We start from the raw sequence: 19,056 nt of genomic DNA, 5'->3' as shown, positions 1-19,056 counted from the left end.
GGATAGCCCATGACCTAACCTGCTGCATCCATAATTCCATGGTTGTCTTACACCCATCTCTGGTGAGTTCCCGAGGGCTTTCTGTTGTGGTACGGTGGGACTGGGTGAGCAGCTGAGCTTTCAGCACGTCCCCTGCCTTGAGGATTTTGTGAACCTTGATCACACTGCCTTCCTCAGTGTTCCCTTCTTCAAACTGGAACGCTACCTTTTAGCCTTTCCTTGGAAGGCAGCTGTGTTCTTCTCTAGACCATTTTTGCCCCATCATTTTTGTTGGTTTTGTAAAACCTTTCAGAGATCCTCACAATTTACCATCAGTGTCACATGAGACTACTCAAAAGAACTTAAACCCAGTTACTTGCATTTTGTTTTGCTATATTTGGAGTCATATCGCTTAAAATTAAGGTAAGAAAGTTTTAAATCTCTAATATAAAATGACAAATCAGACTTTTGAAACTGCTGAGGTAAGTGATCACTTAATTTGTGTTGGGATGCAATTCTCCTACCTTAAGAAGAGTAGGTTTTATCTGAGAATAATTCCTGAGGTAGGAAAGACTGAGTGTGGTCTCTTGTGTTGGGAAATTCAAACTAAAGAGTGCACCTGTGGAGCATCCAGAAGGACTTTGAGGAATTCTGTACTACAGGGTCAGAGCAGTGAGAAGGTCTTGATACCCGGTACAGGCAGGCACATAGCTTGTCACCCATGATGAGTAGTGTGGGGAGCAGATGTGGGGAGCAGCTATTTTCTTCAAACAATTTCAGAATCAAAAGATCAACAACAAAAAGTGTCAGTGCTACAGCTATATTTGGAAAATGGGCAGTTGCTCATTACAGAGCACCTTGTTTATCTTCCTGTTCTCCTTGTCTTTAACACACTGCTTTTATAAAACACTTGCATCATCACTCCCAAGCACATGTAGTTCACAGAGTTCCCAAACAGCTGAGTTGATTTGCTGGGTGTGAACTTGGGACAAGGCTTAGACCTGTCCCAAAGAAAACAAAGAAACCCAGCCTACACAAAACTGAACTGGGGCTTTCTGAGGGAAAGGGAGTGTTGGTTCAGTCAGACCCAGGATCAATGTCAACAAAATGCACCCAGGAACCCCGTGTGCCCTGGGCTGATCCCACAGTGTGGGCAACAGGGGTTGCCCAGATCTGGGGTCCTCAGCACAGGAAGGACATTGATCTGTTGGAGCGAGTCCAGAGGAGGCACCAAGTTGATTTGAGGGCTGGAGCACCTCTCCCACAAAGAAAGGCTGAGAGAATTTGGACTGTCCAGCCTGGGAAAGAGAAGGCTTGCGGTGACCTAATTGCAGCCTTTCAGTACCTGAAGAAGCTACAAGAAACATGGGCAGAGACTACTTAAAAGAGCATGTAGTGACAGGGCAAGTGGGAATGGATTCAAAGTAAAAGAGAGTAGCTTTAGATTAGATATTAGGAGGAAATTCTTTGCTGTGAGAATGGTGAGGCCCTGGTACAGGTTGCCCAGAGAAGTTGTTGATGCCTCATCAAGGGGCCTGGCTGAAGAGAACCCTGAGCAACCTGGCCTAGGGAAAGGTGTCCCTGCTTATGACAGGGCAGTGGAACTACATGATCTTTAAGGTTCCTTCCAAAACAAACTATTCTCTGATTCTATGACTCTGAGATTCTTTGATTCTATCTCCCTAGCAGAGGTGCTCCAGCCCTTGGAGCATCTTAGTGGTCTCCTCTGGACTTGTTCCATCAGGTCCATGTCTTTCTTGTGTTGGGGGTCCCAGAGCTGGATGCAGCGTTATAGGTACTGGGGTCTCTCATCTAAGTTGCCTGGGCCTGCAAAAGTAAGCTGTGGTGCTGAAGGAAAGTAGGACAATGAAGGGATGCAGCTCACAAAGGTAGCTCTACATGAAGTGATCAGGAGAAAGAGAGGCTGGGCTGTCCCAGTGTGGAACCAGCCATCACACAAGTGATCCCAGTGCCAAGCTGGGAACAGATAGTGGGCAGCAGTCGGGGATGGACAGAGAGACCTGAGAAGATGCCACATGGCAGGGGAGACCCTGCAACATACAGTCTCCTCATCCTTTCAGACAACTTTTGCAGGTGTTGCCCACCTGTCTAAGCTAGCTGGTGGAATGGAAATTGCTCTGGATCTTGTGCAGACAAATACTGCAGCTGGGACAATGTGGATGTGGAGTGGATGTGGCTCCCCCAAAAAGGAGACACTATCCCAGGAGATGGAGTGGCAGTGTCAGCTGCAGGAAAACCCGGCACAAAGCCAGCTTCAACTGCCAGCTCATTGTTCTGCTCCCATGAAACCACATCCTGTGGGAGCCAATGTGGACTCTCCTTCCTTGCACATAGATAGACCTACACATCCCAGAACCTGCAAAACATTATTACAGAGTGACTGGCTGAGGGTAACATACCAGAACCTGACTTTATCTGGTCATGTGGGATGTTCTCTGCTGTGGTAGAGCTGGATCTCATATCAAAGATGTCTTATATTCCATACAAATGTGCTCACAGGCAAATAAGATCAATTAAAGAAGTGAAGCAGCTTGTAAACCAACTGGCTCTGAGAACTCCCCCAGCCTCTTCCAGTGAGTGAGTCAGAGCACATGGATCCAAGACTGCATCTTTAGAGAACACAGCAAATGCAGGTTAACATATTCTGCCCAAGAAAACTGATAATGGGATGAGTGTCACCTGGTTTGTGTCAAAGAACACTCCAAAACTTGAGGAAAAACAGGCTGTTTGTTTGATTGAAATTTTCAGGAGCAGGAGGCTTGCTCTTATTAACTACTTTAGGTGCCTTGCTGACTTTTCAGTTCTGTGAAGCAGCCAATAGGCTGGAACTTGTCTGCTCAGGCTTTTAGAGGGATATGAATTATTATCTCCAGGTTTCTAAATACCAAACGTTTCCACTCTGAAGTGGAGGATCAAGTAATGGAAGAGGAGCCCAGTGGGGTTGTGGAGGCTCCATCTTAAAGATATTAACATGAAAGGCCCACAACAACCTAAATTAATTTCAAAATTAATCCACTTTCAAAGTGGTCCTGCTTTAGAGAGGCTGGTTGGACCAGGTGGCAACCAGAAATCCCTTAATATCTGTATTACTCTGTAATTCTGAACTTCATAAACAAATAACAAAGAAAAGTATAACGAATGGTCATTCAGGTTTGAGCCAAAGTCCCAGGAGGTTGCATTTGGAAGAATACAAAACTGTGATAAATGTTGCTTTGTAATTTTTCCCTCCAATAGTCCTTGTGCAAAGCATTGCCATCACTAATTGCTCTATGCCAGAGCCCTCTCCACACAGGCCCCTTCCCTCACACAGTTAAAGATATATGCAACTCCCTTCTCGTGAAGTTTAGCATATTGACAAAATGTTGGCTTGCACCTCACCCACTGACACAAAAATGCAGTTAGAACTGCCTTTTAAAAGTGATTTTTTCTGGCATACTGAAGAGTGATTAAAATACGACATTTCTGTAAATTGGTCATTGTATAATTAGAAGTTTAAGGTCAATATATTTTTAAATAACAGATGCATTTATCTCCACCTTTCCACTTAACAGTAGGAAGAAATCTGCGCAACTACATGAGGAAATAAATGGATTTTAAGGAATATTTAGTAATTGTACGTTGCAAAAATTCCCCTGATTTACAGCAGCACAGATTCCCCACAAGTCACGACAGCTCTCAGGATAAACAAGACAGTTTCCATACTCACCAGCTGCTCATTCTATGTGTTTTGTATTTCACAAAGAGGTGAAAATCCCATGCTTACATGGTGGATTTTTTGCTCTCCTGGACAAGTGGACTGAGTGCCAGAGCTCCTTCCATCCATCAGATCTTGACTTGAGCCATACTGGTTTGCTTCCATTGGTGCAGTGCAACCTCCCCTTCCAAACCCAGAGCTGTTCCTCTCATCTGTCATTACACAACAGCTCCAGCTCAATTGAGACATGGCCTTTGGATTACCCCGTGGCTATCGATGAACTATAGTATTGCATTTAAATAAAGGGTCATCATTGATCAGTGCATAGGACAAAGTCATTAAAATCAGACCCCACAACACCTCAGGAATCATACTTCAGGCAAAACCAAAATTTTTCTGGTCAAAAACCTTTTGGTTTTTTACTATTTAAAATAATTTTTAATATAATTATTGAAGAAACTCCAAAATAAAAGCGGTACAAGCAGCTTCAACAGGTGTCCTGATTCCAGCCAGAACACGGTTAAATTTTTGCAGTAGCCAGGAGGGGCATGGCCAGGGCTCTGAGATTATTCTGTACCCCCTCAGGCTCTAGCAGGGGGCAGGGGGAATGTACCCTTCTGGTGGGTCGGTGGTAGGTGAGCGGTCAGGGTAGTGCTGGTTCCACATGGTGAGCACTTCCCTGTGAATCGCTCATCTCTCTTGTATCCTCTGTTATTTAATACTGTTGCTGTTAGTGTTTGCTTCTTATTCCATTGCTGTTTCCAGTAAATTGTTATCTCGACTTTTGATCTTAGCTTTTGTCCCTCCAATTTTCCTCTCCACCCTGGGAAAGGGGGGAGTGAGTGAGTTGGCACATGGTTTGGAGTATTTCAGTGGGAACACTAAATTGGGGAGTACCATTCCTAAGCCACGACAACAGGGAAAAAGCAATCTCCACTGAAATGATGGTAAAGTACCTGTGAAGCAGGCACAGGGAGCAGGGAGCACCTCCAGAGCCCTGTTGGATGGTCCTTCTGTTCATCATAGGCCTGTTACATCTAACTCTGACTTGTCTGCACCATGCAGGATGCTGTGGCACCCAGACCTCCTAAATGACCAGCACTAAACTTTTCATGGATTATAGCTACAGGAAGCAATCATAACCATGCCTTCTTTTCATTTCCTTCTCTACCAAGCTCACAGGCTGATGGTTTGAGAGTGAAATGCTCTAGAGTTTTGATATTTAACTTGAGCTGATCATCCCTTTCTTACCCTCTGTCAGGACAAAGGATGGGCTTGTTGAGGGGAACAGGTTTGTGCTGCATAGGAAATATTCCCCACTGGCAGCAGAGTGAATCAGGAATATGTGTGTGAGTGAGGCTCTGTTGCACCCTAGGGATTGAGAGTGTGTGCAGAAAAATTATATTTTAAATTGCTACTATCCCAAAACAACTGAGATGTAAAAATTCTTTTTCCTTTCAGTTCACGGAGAAAACCCCATGAAATACACTAAGGCTCTAAGGTTTATCACTCCAAAGTCAGGCAGAGCAAATGTCTTGATATAAAGCATCATTTTGATAGAGATTTATCATATATAGATACAAGATTCTTTATTGGATCTGTTTCTCGCACCTTCTAAAGCAGGTGGGATTAATCTCATGTAACTCTATATAATCCTTTCCATTACCAGAGGGACACTACAAGCCCATCCTCCTAAGGGCTGCTCAGTCAACTGCTTTTGAGTGTCCAAGTGACCCCCTCAAATGTATTTGTTTCTGCTGACAATAAACAAGCCCAGACCACCTCAGATGGAGACAAACAGCTCATGGATGCCTGAGGCTACCCGGGGTGAGACATTCTCCTGCACTGCTTCTTGGGGTCACCATAGGGACAGGGGAGGGTAGAGCATTGGTAGGGACCAATTGGCAGGACCATCTGCACCAAAAAGTAAAAGCCTCTGGGGGGGGGAGGTTTAGGCCTCAGTGCATGCAGCCAGGGTGCCCTTGGACACTGGCAGCAGTCGGATGGGTGGCACGGGCAGACACCCCATGGCAGGTGAGGGGACACCCCATGACAGCTACAGGGCCCCCCCCAGTGTGTGGTCCTTAGCCTCTGTGCTGCAGCCTGGAAGAGCAGCGCCTTTCTTCTTTCAGAAGGATATTTGCTTTTCTTATGGAAGATCTCTTCATCCTCGTAGATACTGACAAGTTGAATCCTGGGTTCAATTTTGGGCCCCTCATGACAAGAAAGACATTGAGGGGATGGAGTGTATCCAGAGAAGGGCAACAGACCTGGGGAAGGGTCTGGAGCACAAGTCTGATGAGGAGTGGCTGAGGGAGCTGGGGGGGCTCATGCTGGAGAAAAGAAGGCTCCAGTGAGACCTTCTCACTCTCTGCAACTTCCTGACAGGAGGGTGGAGCCAGGTGGGGGTCAGGCGCTTCTCCCACGTAACAAGTGTCCGGACCAGAGGAAATGACTTCAAGTTGTGATTAGGGATTGGATATTATATTTCTTATATTGGATATTATATTCTTCACTGAAAGGATGATCAAGCATTGGAAGTGGTGGAATCACTGCCCCTGAGGGATTTAAAAGATGTGTGAATGTGGGACTTGGGGACATGGTTTAGTGGTGGCCTGTCAGTGCTGAGTGAACGGTTGGACTCAATGATCTTAGAGGGCTTTTCCAACGTCAGGGATTCTGTGATTCTATGATTCTAAGTCACCCCAAGGAGCAAATATTTATGTTAAGCATGAAGAGCTGCAAATGCAAAAGTGTAAGTAGCTTATTAGAAATTCACTGAAATAAAGATTAATAATTCAGTGAAATAAACAAAATAATCCTCTGTCTCAGACAAGTCTCGCAATATGCTTTATCACACTGGGAACATGCTGCCACTACAGCAGCACTGATGTAACAGAGACCTGTCAGATATCTGCAGTGCCATTTACAAGCTTTGTTAAGTGTCGCTCTAGTCCTAGTGAACATGTAACACAAAACAGGCTGGTTTGCATTTTCTTGCTAATTGTTTCTCAGAGGAAAGTTTTCACAGGCAAGTAGAGCTGATTTCTATAGCTGGTGGCATAATCTGTCCATCCCCACAGCTCCCATTTGCTTTAACGCATCTGAAGTGACAGCACCCTGCCTGCTCAGGAGAGCAAACCCGACACACCTAGCACAGAGCCATAGCCCTTGTCTAACAGCAAGGTTGTCTTGACTCTTCTCTGGTTCATGTATCCATAGATTTCAGAGAAACTGCTGCTGAGAATGCCTTCAGAGTTCCCCACACCAATGATTTGTCTCCATCCTTCCTGGGCAGCACTCTGTGCAACACCTGGAAAATACCTGTTCTGGAACTGTGATTCCTTGAAACAGAGCAATACTCCGGCATGGTATGGCTAGTTGTAGGCTGGGGTTTCTGCATGATTATGCCAGAATGTCTGCTATAGTGATGAAAAAATTTATTTCAGGAGTAGAGGATGCTGACAGAACAATTCCTACAGATCCTTCACTCTCTGGGCCATTATTATTTAATAATATTTAACTTTGTTATTTAATATCTTCATTTTGGGAACCAGTTAAGCCAGTAGCACCTGCATTCAGCTAATTAGGATCAAAAGGGAGTGTTTTGGCCTTGGCTGGTATTTTGGATAAAGAGGGTGCTGTGTTCTCAAAGCGAACACCACTTAATGGTCTGCATGGTCTGCATGGGAAGAGATGTGGTTACATCTGAGAAGACTGTGACTGTGGTTCCTCTCACATCAGCAGGAGAGAGCAATGGACTGAGCTTTTTGTATCATGTAATAAGAGTCTAGCAAAGGAAGCAGAGGAAGAGGGTGAAGATCCAGCCCACTCACACTCCAGACTGAGCAGCACATTGGTACCCTGTGGTTGAACCTCTGCAGTGGAGACTTGCTCACTGTCATGCAGTGTTTTCCTACGGCCAGTGTTTGCTGGTAGCTATGGATCAGAAAGACTGGGAGAAGCCCACTTGAGGTGGTAGTCCTGGCTTGATCCTTCCTTGCTGTGACAGAAAGCATGGTTGGTGGGCCAGGGCTCTGGGGGGATGTCCCTCCCTCCAGTGCACAGTCCCCAGAGTGGACTTTAATGTGCCATTAAAGCAGTGGTGCAGAGTTCCAAAGGAAGGCAGCTGTTGATTTTCCTGTGCTTCTGCAGGGGAGGTGTTGGGGACAGAGGCATGCTGGAGGATGCACCAGTTGCACTGTGGAAGTGGTGGATGAAATCGGTGTTTTTGTCCAACCCAGTGCTCCCTTTAGCAGTGAACTCACCGGAAGGTGCGGTTAGCCAAACCCAAGGAGGACCTAGATCAGATCAGTCACTTTCTGGGAGACTTTGTTTCTCGCTGTCTTTCCAGGGTGACTCATTCAGACGGCTGCAATGTGGAGGCTCAAAGCAAGTGATGTGAATGCTGCTTCATGAGGAAAGCTAAAAAGAGAGCTGAACAAGGAAAGATAAGGAAGTAAAGAGGGTGTGACTTCACCCACAGCAAGGACCATGAATTACAATCTCAGCAGGGAGAGGTGCTCTGCGCAGGGCAGTAACTAGCAACATGCCAGTGCTCATTTTAAAAGAAGGACTGGAAATAAGCTCTGTTCCCAGCTAGAAGTGGAAATCAAAAGAGAAATGAAGCATAGCTCTAATTTTCTTTACTTTGTGCAACTTGTAAGGAAATTTGCTGTGGGAGAAAATCCTTCAAAGAGCCAGATCCTTCCATTGTGAGAGCTGAAGAGCCTGCAGACAGCCAGGTAAGCGCTAAGGAGCTTTCCTGCAGCACAGAAGATCCAAAAAGTTTTCAAAGTGAACATTTTCTAGGAAGCACTGACATTGAATATGCATGACTGCAGCCTCAGTATTCCCAAAGAGAGGGAGGGATGGGTGAGTACCTGAGCCCCCAGGCAGCTGCAGTGCCATTTCATCTCACCCGTTTCCCAGCAGATTTTGCAGTCAGTGAGGTGCCCGCTCTGTATGCAAGTGTTGGGGCAGGCACAGCAAATACAAGAAGGAAGTAGAATAATTAGAAAATATCCTTTAGACATTTACCTGGTGATGGTCCACCTGCTCTGCTTTGTTTTGAGTGTTTCACCTTGTTCCTGGGCAGTATTCACCTGTAAGTGGTCATGGAACTGCTGGGCCACCTTCAGCTCATCAACTGCAATTCTCTGAGTAACATCTGGAGACTTTGTTCTGGATCGCAGTCCCCTTGTGCTTAATCCTTAGCCAATGTGATACAAGGCAGTGCTTACCTTCACATGTGTGGCTTGAGCGGAGAGGAGAAATTCACATTCCAAGGTCAGTACCAGTGCCCACCCCACCTCTGCACTGAGCCCATCCGTCCTCAGCAGAGCCCAGCCACAGGGCAGCTCTGCCTGCCAAGCTGCAGTTCATCTCCTGACTGGCAACTAGGAAGCACAGACGGAGCGCTCTGGGTTTGGATCCACTTCTTTGGGCCAACTTTATCTCCAGGGTCTTTGGATTCTCTGGAAGGAGCAGCCCTTTACTCTGCTGGGTGCTGCTCTGCAAGGGCTGTGCAGAGCCCGCTGCCATCACAGGGCATCGGACCTTGTCTGAGGAGCTGTGGGCCAAGCAGTTCTATTCCAGAGGCAAACTAAACAGTATCCACTTCTTTATTTGACATTAAATGCTTAGCTCTTTCTTTTCTGCCATGCTTAGAGGTTTCTGAGGTATTTACTATGAAAACAAACAATATCTTTATCTGTCGAACTTCATGAACAAAGCATTATCTACTATACCTGTCTGCTAGATTTTAAAAGAAGGAAATTACAAATTTCTTAGGCACTAAAGCTCCGTTGTGAGCTGCCTTGGTATGGATGGGGGCGCTTGCTACACTTTTCAGGAAAAAATTGGATCAGACCCAGGGGAAATATCCAAAATACCTTACTTTAGTGACAATGCCAGATACTGAAGCAACTATTTTGAAAGCACAGAATCTAAATATGATATTAAAGTGAAAGTAGCTCCATGGTTATAAAACGGGAGATAATAATAGTAAAAGCCCCTCACTAGCATCCATGAACAATAGCAAGCAACTCAGACTGTGATGCTACCTGAGGTATGATACCAATATAACACAAAAACTCAATAAACAGCCTGTTGTCCTTATGTCAACATTCACCTCACAATAAAAACAACCTAATTGCTTTGACAGTCCCTTTGTTCAGTGAACTAAACAAAGCTCTGCCTACCTCTGGGTGCAAGGGCATCAGATGCCAGACAGCCCCAGGACAGTGTCCCAGTAGAGTCAGAATCCTGCTGCTGTGTGGCAGTGCCGTGCCTGGAGGTGACTGCTGTGCCTCTGAAGGGACAGTCATTGCTGCCACAGGCTGGTCCTGCTCTGGCTGGGCATATATTTTTCTTTGCTTTTGATGGAGGGTACTTCTAAAAAATATTCTAAGCATGTGGACAGAGAGCCCGCAGCTGTGTTTTGCAGCTGAATTGGAAGAGAAGAGAGGACTGATGACCCTTTTTTTGTTGTATATTCCTCTATGAGTAGACCAGAGTGGTCTCCAATGGGGAGGTCTGCAGACACACCATCTATAATGCTGCTGATGCCTTCGAGAACGCACACAGGATCACTCTCGAGGAGAAAAGACAACGCAGAAAGAATTGTGCCCTGCAGAATATACCACCTAAGGAGTCTTTCCGCTGCGCCTTTTGCAGCTGGATGTGCTTGTCTCGTATTGGCCTTTTCAGCCACCAGTGCACTTGTAACAAACGTGGGTAGAGCCTTCCCCAAATCTTCATTTGCGAAGCCTGGCCATGATTCCTCTATGAGACATCTAGTGATGTGGAAGCACCATTTCCTCCTCAGCTCCAGCAAAAGTCTGGGCATCTCTGTAGTTCCGAGAGGAAGCCTGGGCTGCCGGTGGTCTGTATTTGCCCATGCACACGGCCATGAGCAGGTGGGTGGCTTTGTGCTGAGGAGATGCAAAAAGCCCTGGGAGAAGCAGCCTGTGCTCTGATGGGAGGACAGGGACCAACTGCACTGGTCAGCCCTGGGCAGTATGGGACAGTCTGACTTCATGGATATAAATCAAGATGTTACCTGTGCAGTAAGCTCTCCTGTCAGCAACACAGTCAATTAGCAACATCTACTGCCTATGCTGAGAAGGTTTAATCTCCTACTGGGGCAAAAAATTTCTGCAGTGAAGACCTGGAGGGGCTTTCCAGGCTGCCTTTTTGCCATCTGTGTCTTAGTTGGCCTTGGTAAGATTTTGAAAGGAATTAGCAGTCAGCAATTCACTAGAGCCAGGGAAGCAGAATTGCTACTGTTTTTCCGTTGTACATTCTGTATTGCCAATGCTAACTAATTAGTTTCTATAAATTGTCCTTATCATGCAGTCTCTCAACAGGCAATGCCAATTTTTTCAGGAGCTATGTCACTCAGTCAGTCATGTTTCCTACTTAGGCAATCTCTTAAGGTCTGGTTAAGCTGTGCCTGGAAACTGGGAAAGTAGGTACCAAAAGAAAAACCAAATAATTTTGTCTCCCTACATTTAACATCCTTCTCCAGTGCTTTTCCCTTTTACCCCCCGAAGCCCCAACTAACTCATCTTCACAGCATGGCCCAGGGCATATCTTTAACACTGACTTGTAAAATCACTGTGCTGGCACACTTGATCAGAGCACTCCTAGCTGGAGTGGGAATGAGCACAGTCTGTGTGGAAGAACCAGATGGACTCTCTAAATGCGTTGGCAGAAAAAGAGATGCTAAAAAACTGCATCCCCTTACTTAACCAAGCAGAGAACTTGGGAACAAAGGACATGAAAATGGTTAAGGTACTCTGTTTGTTCAGCATGGAGAAAACAAAAATAAGATCTCATGGTTGCCTGCAGGTATCTAATGGAAGGGAAGGCTGAACCAGATTCTACCTGGAGGTGCGGAGCAAAGGACAAGAGCTTGTGCCGGACACAAGCAGCAACACTGGGAATTTCAATGAGGTACTAGGAAAAAAATTTATTGTGAAGACAGTCAACCAGTGGAACAGGAGCCCAGAGGAGTTGTGGACTCCTGATCCTTCATTTAAAGCTAAGCTGAACCAGGCTCTGTACAACTAAATCTGCTCAGAGTGGCAGGTGGGGTCCAGCAGCCTCCAGATATTTCTTCCTACCTCTTCTTCTTTATAAGTCTAGATTCCATCTGATCAAATGGGTTTTATCTTCTCCCTTCTTTAATTTCCTTTTTGTAGTGCAATTTTAGACAGGATTTAGATCAGTGCAAATAGTTTATTTTTTTAACTGTTCAGTTTTCCCACAAAAACCCACAAGTGAGACAATGCCAAATACAAGGAAAAGAAGAAGATGGAGCAAAAGTAACAAGAATCCACTCAAAATTTTGGACACACACACAAAAAAAGACAGAAAGTAACAAAAAAATAATAGCCAGTAAAAAATTTAAAACCACAAATTTTCAAAAATTTCATAAGAGGTTTTGGAAAAAAGGCCAAAAATGTATTTTTTACAAAAGCATAGAATGAAAATTACGATGAGATTGTTTTTCCCCCCAGTATCATTTTCTCCATATGGTTTCTAATTTTTGATTACTTATAAACTTGCAAATTATGAGGAATTATTCATTATGTCTATACATTCTGTCTTTCTCCTGACTAGAAACACCAAGACCAGTTTTTCTAGGTGAATCATGAAGCAGATCTTCCATTCCCAGGCTGATCCTTCTCCTCTTTTTCTATTTGATTTTTTTTACCTCTGAAAAAAAGAGATGTGTAATTTTGAATCATGCATTAAAGACATCAACATTCAATTGGTTTTGATTTTGTATCTGGTTTGTCTCTCTCCTCTGCTATGTAATATAATCCTCTAGAACATCTTGCTGGGTGCTTGCCTGTTGTGGTGTGGGAGGAACACCTTTGTTTGGAATGTGTCAGTGGGACCACTGGGATCATTGGTGCTTTGCCATCGTGGGAACTGCTTCCGAAGGGAGGCAACACTGCTCTTTTTCACTCCCTGGTATCATATGAATCTAGCTCTTTATGAGCCTCCATCCTCACAGATTTTCAGGTCTCAGCTGGACGAGACTTTGCATAACCTGGTCTATACCTTCCAGAATGCCCACCTTTGAGCAGGAGGCTGGACTACAGATCCCCAGGGATCCCTTCCAGTTATCCCGTGATTTGACTTGTGTTTCTATACACTGGGGCTATTTCAGTCTATGACATTCATGAAAATAACATGAGAGCCAAGACACCACCACCACAGAGGACATTCCCACTCTTCACCCATGTTGCATTGCTGGGCACCATCCTGCATGCTGTACCTCTTTACTGGAGATCAGGGGAACATGCACTTCCCATGGACTGCTTTTTCTCACACCTTTGAATATTTTAATTTCTCTTAGCAAAACATATTTTTAGGGACATAATAGGAGTTGACAGGGACAAGTGTTTTTCTAAATCAAATCAAAGTGCTTCAGTATTTGCTATTTTCTCTTGTTCTTCTCTTCACACAATTTCATAGTAGCCTGTAAGGCAAGGGAAGTATGGCTTTTAATCAAGAATACAAATATTTATTTAATAGCCTTCTCATTAATGACCATCTGGGGCAGAAGGACATTTCTTCCACAGAGGATTTGCCAAAACAACAGAGCTGAATGGCAGCTCAAAATCCAAGATTCTTTGCTGTTGCATGCAGGGATCACTGTCAAAAAACCTAAATGTTGACTCAGCCTATTTACAGCCCTTTCCTTTTCACGCTGTGACTGACGATTGCTTTTGTGTACACCGACCCCAGCCCCAGCCAGTTATGGACACGGCAATACCCACACCTTGCATGGAGGTGTTGCACAGCCTCTGAGTACTCGGCTCTGTCTTAGCACCTCTTTTGGAGTGAAACTCACAGGACGGCCCACGCAATTTCTGTCCCACTGGCAGTGGGGTGCAGAGGATGAACTTCCCTGCTCCCAGACGGTTTTACCTGAGAGGAAGCAGTAGTTGCAACTACAGCTGGTGACAGCTTAAATTTAAAATTAGACCAATTCAGTGAATCATGGATGCTTTGTCCCCGAGTCCTGGCAGACTGCTGCCTTGCCCTTTGGCTCTGAGCAGCCAGAAGGCAAACACCTGAGTCTTGTTGAGGAATATATCTGGTGCAGGTAGCTCGGTATGCAGCTGCAGTGCCAGCTGCAGATTGAGCTCCGGGTGAGAGCCCGAGACAAGAGGCCATGAACTGTCGATCCTTTGCATAACAAAGGGCACGAAGACCTGTGGTGCCAGCCAGGGGAATGGACACTGGGATACACAGCAGGAGCGGGAGACTCAGGAGGAAAAGAGAGAGTCCTGCGCAGGTAAACTGTGAGGGCATAAAAGCCCAGGGATCCTTTGTTCAAGGGTCCCTTCTCGGAGGCACCAGCTCAGAGCTGTTTCTGTGTTATTGCACCGTGAATAAATTGTTTTATGGAACGAGGCATCTGAGGGTCTGCTATGGGAAACCTGGGGTGGAACCGGTGAGGAAACCTGGTCTGACTGTGTGAGTGTTGGGTGTGTGGGTAGTCGGGTGGGGACCCGTTGGGTCACTGAAGCCACCCACTGTGGAGGGGCTCCAATCTGAGCCTTCGGTCCCGGCAGTGAAAGCCTTTGACCTGACAGTCTATCTTCCCCTCAGCAATGTGAGGGCTAGGAAACCCGGGTAGGGCTCCCAGGGTACAGGACTGTGGTACAGCCCTGCCAGAGGCAACTGCCATGCAAAATTAAAAAACTGTGTACTACTGATGTGCCAACATTTTTATAGCTGTTAAACATAGCATCTCCATAAAGAATAAAATAAAACCAAGTTTATTTCCCAAACCCTATTTTTCCATGAAGCTGTTTTTTTCTGACATTAGATGAATGGAATCTCTTCACTAGATCTGTGAAAAGTGAGCATCAGAGCTCCTGGTTCAAATTCAAACGATTTAAAATGCTTTCAATGTTTTAATATCCACTTTCCAAGTGTGAACATGAGAACATGGAGTTTCAGCCAGATGTGTTTCATAGAGTCTGACACATATCACTTTGTTCCTGAGACACCAGCCGCAGGACAAATGGAAAAGTCACGTGATTCTCACTAGATGGTTGGGATCAAAACAAACAGTTCCTCATGGAGAGTGTGACGTATGTGTTTGCATTGTGGCCAGTACTGAGAGCTTTGAGGTTGGTTGTCTTTGCCTCAGAAGAATCAACTGGCAGAGGTAGTTACTGGAAATCACAGGAGAAGGACCCTGTCAGGAGTCTGCTCATGAATCTGCTATCCTGCCACGAATCGTTCAAAGCTGTTGCTATGCCAAGCAGTGCTGCTACTCTCCTTTCCCTGCCTGCCGTGTTGCTGTGGATCACAAGGCTGGTTACAGATTAGGACACTTGCAGCTTGCCTCCAAGTCCAGATATCTGCTCGATCACTCAGTTAGTCTGCACCATTCTGTTTCCCTGCCCCACTCCTGACACTTCCCAGAGCTGTAAGGAATTCACATCTTTGATTGCTTCACTCCTTTATGACAACTGGAAAATTTCCAGTGGGATAGTGTGATGGGCAGGAGCTGCCACTCTCCTTAGAGTCTAGTTGGAATTTCCCTTGCTGTGACTTTTGCCTGTTGTCCTTCTACTGTGCACAGCTGAGAAGAACCTGGCTTCATCTTCTATAACCCCATAGTTAACTGACCACTGCAGTTAGATCCCCCTGTCCCTTATCTTTTCCAAAATGAACATGCCAGGTCCTTCAGCCTCTCCTCATGCAATGTGCTCCAGTGCCCCTCTTGCCCCAGTGCCCTCTGGTGGGCTGCCTCTAGCTCTGATGTCAGAACCATGCACTGTCCAGAAAAATGCCTCACTAAGTCAGTGGAAGAACAGTGCTGACAGAATTCCTCTCCCCTGTGGAAGAAAATGAATGTCCATCTGTAACAAAATGATATTTTTTTAAATGTATAAATAAGACCTGTGACCTCATGGAGCTTCAGTGAGCACATACAACTTTTTGGGAGACGGCTGTCTTTCTCAGCCATCTTCTGCATTGAAGTCTGAAACAGGTTCAAGGAACTCTTTGGGAAGGCAGTTGTCAAGCAGTTTCAGGCTTTGGTACCAGTTATCTCAGCAATTATAAGGCAAGTTTTGTATTTTGATACTGTACCAATTTCTGAGCATTTCTCTACTTGATAAAGAGAAGGGAAAGAGAGCAGCCTCAGGAGAAGGAAGCATCGACTGGGCTCTGGGCTATGGTCCTTTGCAAGACTGGGAATAAAGCTTTAAAGCCACAATACACCTTCTGTAGAGAAGTGGTGCCTGAAGAATTCTCCATATGCCAGTGTCTAACTGTGAGGTTTGGAATGTGACAAAAATGTGGAATTCAGAGGAAAATGACTCATCTAGGAAAAATAAGTGCTGTGAGTTTCTTCCTTTTTTGAAATGTCCATGTCTTTAATTCAGTTTTCAATGACAAAGTAAGGTGACATAAAATACCAAAGAGCAGAGAAAATTCCTGAACCAAAAGGAGGGACCTCACATGATGCATTTGCCTTCCTCGACCAAAGTAAATTTCTGTCACAAGAAGCCAGTACATTTTGTTGCCTCAGAAGAGTTGATTGGTTAATCACAAGGGTAAATGCCAAAGAAGGAGCCACTGAATGCAGGCAAAATAGATGTAAATTAGCAATGGGCAAAATTAGGATGAAAATTAGGATGATCCCATGTGTTAGTGTTCTGAGCATAGTTTGACAGTGAGTAAAAGCAGTTTTGAAGTACTCAGAGTAGTTCTCAGAATGACATCTGCCTCCCCTCCTCTCTAGTCTGGGCTTGGCAAGATCTACAGAGAGAAAAAGAATTCTCTCTGTTCACATAAGCAATGGATCTGACCGAGGTGCATCCACAGGGAGCCACGCTGCTGGCAAGGAAGGAGGTATTTTTACTTGAACACTATCCAGGCCACAGCCATTTTAATGTCATTTCCCATCTTGTGAGGAGGTTGTATTCAGGTGACGGCTTCCATGCTGAACTCACTGCAATTGCTTGGTCTACTGTCCCTCCCATTTGCTGGACAATATGACCAGGACAGTTTTCAGCACTTGGAGAACTTCAATTAGGGCAGCAAAACAATTCCAGTCTCAGAGGTTTTGCCTTGACTTGTGTGAGTGGTGCTGCGTGTCTCTCACTTGTGCAAGTAGTGCTGGTTTCAGTATAACAACTCAGCAGTCTTTAACCAGAACCAGATTAGTTTGTGCCTATGCACAGTCCTGCAGAGCCCTTTATTACTGATTGCCACTCCTCCTGCCAGCTCAAACAAGTAAAAACACTTCTCCAGCATGTCTGGGAAAGTTAAATAGTTACTATTATTCCACTTCACAGGGAAGTCACAGTAGGAAAAGCAACATCACTCCAATGTATTTGAACTTGAGATAGATCAGACCAGAGCAGGGCTCAGGCCACAGATCCTGGGCTCAGTCCGGGACAGCCTGGACAGCCAATACTCTTGGGAAGGAAAGCATCCATTTTGCCTTTCATGGTCTTCCAGCTACACCAAGAAAGGAAACTGTTTCCCGCACTGTGAAAATACGAAGTTTTCAGACTTTCTTCTGCAGCAAGAGAATAAAAACCTGAGCCCTTTGAGATCAGACATCCGGGACATGCACTTCACCACCTTAGAGCAATCAACAGTCTGGTCGATGTGGTGAGGTATTCACTCAGGATTCTAAGGAATGAGGTTTAATTCTCCTTGTAGGGGTCTGTGACCTACCCCACCCACACCCTCCTGCAGTCCCAAGGACCGAAGACTCAGCTGCATCCTAACTTTGGTTCAGGCTGCTGGGGAAAAGTTTAAACTGTGAGCAACAGTGGTGAGAAATTCTGAGAGTCACACATAATAGGAAACAAAATTAGAGGTAGGACTGCTGAGATGAGCTCAGTTTGAAAACTGAAATCAGTCTTGCGAAAGTAAAATAACTGGATTAAGGGAAGAAACTCACTAAAAGCTGTGTGTGAAGTTCAGATTTTCTCCCAAGGACCTGCCTCAGCCAGTACCAAGTGGGTACAAACATGCCTGAGCTCCACTGATGTACAGCTCTGATTACTTCAACATGGGGGTCTATAGACTAAGCATCACCAACACACTGCTGTGACTCTGCCAACCTTGCCAACGCAGCTATGGTTTATTTCTCTAGCGTTAAGCAAAAGAGCAGACTTGTTTCAAAGGCTTCTTTATTTGTAGATCTGCCTCTATTTGTAGATCTCCTTTATTTGTAGATCTGCCTGTCTTACTGATGCACATACATACTGGCTCTTGGCCTGCGCATGAATTCTCTCTGTGCACCAGCCTGAACAAAAATGAAAAAATCTCAAAAAATATCTCAAAAAAAGAGTAGTTGTGTTATTTTTCTAAGCGCATTTAACACAGGATATTAAATACAATACTGTTCTCGACCTTGTAAAGCATAAAAGAATGAGCTATAGCTCTTATGGGGCAAAAGAGTATCTGGAGGATCAGACTAGTCCACACCCCAAAATTTTCTCTGATTTTCCCAGTCAGCCTAAGGAAAGACACCAGGCACTTCCTTTTTCTGCATAGAACTAACGGTTCTGAAAAATAGCTGACATCTGTGAAGCCCTGGCATGGGAGAACGATGACTTTACAGCAAATGTTTTTCCTGTGCTAGGAGGAATCTGGCCTCTGCCTGTGGCCCATGAGTTCCCTTCTCCTGACAAGGGACTGCAGAGCAGCAGGAGCTGTCTTGGGGTGGCCACAGATCCCAGACCAGCCTGCACTCTGCTGCAAAGCTCTGCAAGGTTCCCTGGAGTATCTCTACCCTAAGGGCAGAATTTATTCCTCAGCTGGAGATATAAAGGAGCCAACCTCTTTCCTTGTACATTGTATCACATCGAACACGTTCCCACCCACGAAACAACACCCACATTGTTTGGGAAGAAAATAAACTGAGAGGCATCTTCAGACTTTCGAAGAAAACGTATTGTAGCTACTCTTGTCTCAGTTTGTCTCTGGGAAATTCTGGAGGCTCAAAAGATTCACCATGTGTCCTCTCCCAGCCTGGAAGTGAAGTGATGCTGCAGGGAATTATTTCTTGTATAAGATTCACACCATGTGTCTGCAGTTTAAAAAGCTCCCATTTTCCTCTCAGTCTCAAATGAGGCTTTAGCTTTATGACTTACACAATACCCAGCCTCTTTGGGTTCAAAAGCGTGTTCTAAGTCCTACATTGCAGTGGAGAATAGATGAAATGCTGCTGTTTGTGTGAGCAGCCAGTTATTTGACGTGTTGAAGTTGGGACAAAACCCTTTGAAATATTTGGAAAGTGTGTGACATTTTTGAGACTGAGCTGAGGGCAGCTCGAGCAGACTTGGGCTCAGGGTCAA

Source organism: Chiroxiphia lanceolata, chromosome 24 (genome assembly GCF_009829145.1).
Source record: "Chiroxiphia lanceolata isolate bChiLan1 chromosome 24, bChiLan1.pri, whole genome shotgun sequence".
Classification (NCBI taxonomy): Eukaryota; Metazoa; Chordata; class Aves; order Passeriformes; family Pipridae; genus Chiroxiphia; species Chiroxiphia lanceolata.
The sequence above is the reverse complement of the archived record's forward strand: the minus strand, read 5'-3'. Positions refer to the sequence as shown.